Genomic DNA, 5,957 nt, shown 5'->3' with positions numbered 1-5,957 from the left:
TCCCACCGCCGCTCGCAGCAGCTCTTTGGTCTCAAGCTTTACCCTGGAGAAGCGAGGATTTTGCGAATCTCTTGCCAAGGTCAAGCCAGGGAGCCTCAAGGTCCAGACTGTCCCTCCAAGAGCACCAGCTTCCCAAGTGAGCGGACGCGCCCTGCCCACCCCTCCCGGCAGGAACGGCCCTCCGGAGGGGCAGCGCGGCCCCGCGGACTTGGACTTGGACGACGCGAGCCTGCCCGTCAGTGACGTGTAAGCTGGATGCTCTGCGGCCGCCGTGCCAGCCCCTCCCTCTCCTGAGGCTTCAGCCAAAGATGACCGGGCGACAGGTCTCCACAGCCTGTCCCTCGGCCTCGGATGTGCTCCTCCTCAGCTGGTAAACCAGGGGCCTGGGCGTGGCCCGCGCAGCGGCGCCTTTTTAAAGGAAAGACAGAGCGGGGTCTCGTCTCAGCGCCCCCAGGTGTCGTGCGGTCTCACTGGGTGAGGAAAACGTGTGTGTGAGGTTTCGCCTAACAAATTGGATCATTACATGTTTATCCATTTAAAACGTTAAAAATGCTTATCAGTTATCTTGGTTGGTTAAAAAAATTGCTACTATGACTTCCTCTTAGACGATGAATATTGACACATTGTTACTGGTTAATATTATTGAATGGGAATTGCCAGACAGAGACCTGAGCCCTGATGTCTGGTGCTGTGGTCCGTCCCAGGACGCGGGCGGTCTGACAGGACAGGCTGGTGCCCTGGGTCTCACGGTGAGCGTGATTCGCAGAGGGTGTTCCTGGGCTGTTGGCGAGGGCTGTGGGCTGTACTGGGTGGAGAAAGGGGGAAAGTAGATTTTAAAACCTGTCTATTGGACATTTGTTAGAAAAAGGTTCAATGAGGCGGCAGTCGTCATTGCTGTATTCAGTGGAAGTTACTTGGTGTGAAGTTTCTGGAGACCCGGTTTTCCATGAAAGTTTGTACAAAGTTCTTACTTGTGTGTTGGGTCCGTGAGAGACCCCAGGTTCATATGCAAAGACACCTCCCTCGCTCTGTGATTGCCTGACTGTCACTCAGCCTCGATTCAAGTGCCTGCGTGCCGTCCCCTCACTGTGCTCAGTCCTGCCTCATTGGTTTTACACGTCGTGTTGAATAAGGTGTCATTTTATGTTAGAGACACCAGATGCTGATGTGTTACTGCCTGTGCAATATTCATGTTTCAAAACACAAATTAGAGTCCACATTGTCTTGGGGAGTCATAAATATAAACATAAATATGAGCACCTCTAAAAAGTCCTTTGTCCGAGGTGCTGATAGCAGACCAGTTGGAGCAAGTGCCGTTCTGTAGTTCAGTCTTAAACATTTGCTTTCAGAAAAGACTCTTGAGTTCACATGCTGCTATTTTGTGATGTTTCACCGTTTCACAGTACTGTTTTGTTTTGAATTCATACCTGTCCCTCATTTTCTAAGATGAGTTCTTGTCTGAGAAAGAGAGGTCACTGTCCCTGACACTACTGCTCAGCGTCACCTTAGCGCCCGGCGCATGAGGAACGCACCGCCAGCTTCTTACTCATAAGCTAATGTCTTCGATGTTTGTTTAGGGTTTTCCTTCTCCGCAGCTCCATCTGGAAGTGATGGGAGGAGAGGTGGTGAGTCGCTCTCAATTCTTATTCATTGTGCCGGCTCCTCCGAGGTCCCAAGCAGCCCGGGGGCTGGCGTGGACGGCCGGGGGCTTGCGTGGACGGCGGGGCTGGGAGCCTCGGACAGGTCTTGGTACCGCTTACGCATCGCATGTTTATTTCACATATTTTGGTAATTTGATGTTTTTCATAGCGACAAAATACTGTCTATTTTGGGACTTTTAATGGAACTACCCTTTGACTCAATAGCGTAGGAAAACATTCTTGTGATTTTGGGGTCTTCTGATATTTATCTCAATACTTTTATAATAATATGAAAATTATTTAATTATTTTAAAACATGCTTTCCTTGTAAACATGTCACATCTGAATTGTCAGAAATTCCTTTGAACACCTTACTGTTTGCTGCATTTTTCTGTACATGTAACATGCCTTCTTTCAGAATGGGGACACGCGTGTGCCTCCCAGCATTTACCTGTACACGCGTCTTTATAATCCTGTGGTGGGACACTGTAACAACGAGAATAAACCGCTCAGAACTAATCCCAACTCGCTTCTCACATGGTCTGGTTGTGTTCTGTCAACAGTGAACAGAGCTGCACGAATGGGTGTGGTTAACTGACGAATGTATGGACTTCAGGGCAGGCTGCTTGGTGACCCTCAAAAGACATTGCACATGGAAAACACACATCTGTGTGGGGAAAAGCTCACTTATTTTGTTAAGTAAAACATGTTCTCCTAAGAAAGTTACACGTCGGCTTCAGAGCTGGGGTGGACAGCCGGGGCTTGCGGTGCAGGCTGGGTGGGGAGGCTGGACATGATGGAGGGCTGATGCAGCGGGCACGGATGCCCAGGGGCTGTTGACAGCTCGTCGGGGCCCCACCCGGCGCCAGGCAGGGACGGACACCCTGTCAGTGACGGACAGGGTCTGCTGTGTGGCCGGCATCTCCCACGGGCACCTGTGGGCATCTCCATGACCTGGTGCAGCCTCCTCTCCCTGCCTAGGAAGTGTGTAGGATTTAAAACAATGAGAATGTTCTGGACTTTGCTGCTTTTACAAAAGAAAAGTCCCTTCCTCAGCCTCTCTCACTGCAGCTGCTGTTGGGAATTTTCCCAGGAACCTTGGTCAGAGCCGGGCCAGCCGCCAGGCAGGAAGTGCCTGTGCAGAGGGCGGTGCTGCCGGCCAGGTCCCAGGGTGGCCGGGAGTCTTCCTGGTCTTGGGCAGGTTTGCCAGCCCACACAGGCCCTGTGAAAAGCACACTCAGAGGGTCTGTGTTCTAGTTACAGCCTGTGCTACGCAGACCCAAAAGCATTTGTGTTGTTTTCAAATGATTTTTGAAAATTGCATTTCTTCCAAGCGTCACACAGGACATGGATTGAAAATGTGGCTGAGTTGGGGTTAGCATTGAATTTTCATTGATAAAATCATAGTATTCCATTATTATGACACTAGAGGCCTGGTGTACGAATGTGCACTCTGGAGGGAGGGGAGTGGGGGGGTGTCCCTCAGCCTGGCCTACGCCCTCTCGCAGTCCAGGAGCTCTCGGGGGATGTCTGACAGTGGGCTTAGGCCCATGGGGAGCGGGCCTAAGCCAGCAGTTGGACATCCTTAGTGCTGCTGCGGAGGCGGGAGAGGCTCCCGCCACTGCTGCTGCGTTCGCTAGCCTTGAGCCTGGCTTCTGGCTGAGCGGCGCTCCCACAGAGCGCACTGACCACCAGGGGGCAGCTCCTGCATTGAGTGCCCCCTGGTGGTCGGTGCACGTCATAGCAACCAATCGTTCTTACTGATTTGCATATTAGCCTTTTATTATATAGGACTAGAGGCCTGGTGCACAAAAATTTGTGCACTCGGGTGGGTCCCTCAGCCCGGCCTGTGCCCTCTCGCAGTCTGGGGCCCCTTGGGGGCCCCTTACCCTTGTTGCTGGCACCAGTTTTCCTCCGGCGCCCGGAACCCAGGCCTTCGCTCGCTGGCGCGGCGGGTGAGGGGCTTAGCTCCTTGCTGCTCACTGTGCTCGGGCCCCGGGGACGTGGCAGAGTCCGGTGCGGCGGGCTTCCCCCTTTGCTCTTCTTTCGCCACACCGGCCTTCGTTCGCTGCTCCTGCCCGGGGCCAGCCGGCTTCGCTCCATTGCTTGGCGCCTACGTATGCAAATTAACCGCCATCTTTGTTGGCGATTAACCGCCATCTTTCTTGGTGGTTAACCACCATCTTTCTTGGCAGTTAATTTGCATATCGCCCTGATTAGCCAATGGGAAGCATAGCGAAGGTACGGTCAGTTACCCTTTTGTCTTTTATTAGATAGGACTAGAAGCCCGATGCACGAAAATTTGTGCAAGAATAGGCCTTCCTTCCCCCAGCTGCCAGCACCGGCTTCCCTTCGGCAGGCACCCAAGACCCGGGCTGGCTTCCCTCTGGCCCCGGCTTCATCAGGAAGGACGTCCAGAAGATGTCCAGTCTAATTAGCATATTACCCTTCTATTATCATAGATGTTTAAAATGAATGTCATTAGTCATGTGGTAGTGGTGCCACCTTCTGGTTGTGTCATCGCAAAATTTAAAGCAATTGGGCCATGCGTCAACCTATGAGCCAGGAGGTCAGGGTTCGATTCCCAGCCAGGGCACATGCCCGGGTTCCGGGTCGATCCTGGCAGGGGGTGAGGGGGGGGGGGGGGTGTGCAGGAGGCAGCCTACCAATGATCTCATCATTGATGTTTCTATCTTTCCCTCTCCCTCTCTGAAGTCAACAAAAATATTTTTAAAGAAATAAAAATTTAAAAAAAGCAATTGTGGGCGGCCCTCTTGGCGCAGTGGGCAGCGCGTCAGTCTCATAAAAAAAGCAATTGTGGAGTCTTTCACGTTATTTTGCTCATAGAAGATTGGAGAAGATATGCAAATGACCTCTTTAAGTTCTTTTTTGAGATAATTGTACTCAATTCAATGTTACGAGGAAACCTCAGAGCTCTTGTATGCCCTGTGGTCCGTTTTCCCAAGGATAACACTGAGAAACGAGTAAAACAGAACCAGCACATTGACAAGGATCCCATCAGGATCCCGGGCATCCGTCAGCACGAGGGTCCCCACTGCTGCCCTCCTGTGGGCCCCCCACTGCCCGTTCCACAGCCTTGGAAATAAACGGAGTCACTTGCCCCAAATCTCATGATGTTTAAAATCCTACCTGTTTTATACCAAAGTTGGGCACTGGTCCATCCTGGTATTACCGCCTCAGTAGAAGCCCTGCAATCAACCCTTTGTTTACATGCATTTTCTCCAGATTACTAACCGAGCTGAATTTTCATTCAATCTGCTTTCGTTTTCCAGAATAGTGTTTGTATTTCAAAGGGATAGATTTCTATACATATATTAAATTCAATATTGGAGGAGCAGTAATAGCCAATGTGATCACTGCCTCCCTGAGAGATGTAGGCTCTGACATGTGGCGTTATGTAAGCTAAGGCTGCCAGCCTGAGGACGGAATTAAAACAGCCTCATGGTGCCTGAGTCTTGCCCTGGAACAGACTGTGGAGACGGTTCTTGTAGCCTGGTGTCCGGGTCGAACTCTGCACCTTCAGGTTACAGTGCGCAGCACACAGGAAACCTAAGACGATGAAGACCCGACCAGGAATTTGCAGAGATGCAAAGTGCAACACGTTCCTGGCCAGCGTGGTTCGGTGGTTGAGTGTCAACCCGACCAGGAGGGCACGGTTTGATTCCCGGTCAGGGCACATGCCCGGGTTGCGGGCTCGATCCCCAGTGTGGGCGTGCAGGAGGCAGCTGATCCATGATTCTCATCATTGATGTTTCTATCTCTCCTTCTCCCTTCCTCTCTGAAAGCAATCTATATATATATATAAAAGCCTAAGCGACTGTTATGCCCGAACAACCGGTCGCAATGATGCACACTGACCACCAGGGGGCAGACGCTCAATGCAGGAGCTGCCCCCTGGTGGTCAGTGTGCTCCCACAGCCAACCTCCTGCCCCCATTGGCCCCAATTGGGACTGGGCGAGATGGGCCCCCATCGACCCAGATCGCTGGCCAGGCCGAGGGACCCCACCTGTGCACGAATTCGTGCACTGGGCCTCTAGTAAAAATACATTAAAAAACAACAATAAAGTGCAACACGTGATAAAATCAAGCCTGGAAAACTACAGTGGCCTGGAATTGGAGACGGCGAGGTCTGAGGGCCCGGGAGGGAGGGCGAAGCTGAGCAAACACCACGACATGACGATACGTTTGTAGAATGTTCCTTTAGAATTTGAAGGGTCCAAATTGTCCCGGAAAATTTTAAATTGTTCCCTTAAGGGTTCATTGCTTCCCTCTCTTCCAAGCTGACTTTTACACGG

Source organism: Myotis brandtii, unplaced genomic scaffold, assembly GCF_000412655.1.
Source record: "Myotis brandtii unplaced genomic scaffold, ASM41265v1 scaffold628, whole genome shotgun sequence".
Taxonomy (NCBI): Eukaryota; Metazoa; Chordata; class Mammalia; order Chiroptera; family Vespertilionidae; genus Myotis; species Myotis brandtii.
Note: the sequence above shows the minus strand (reverse complement) of the source record.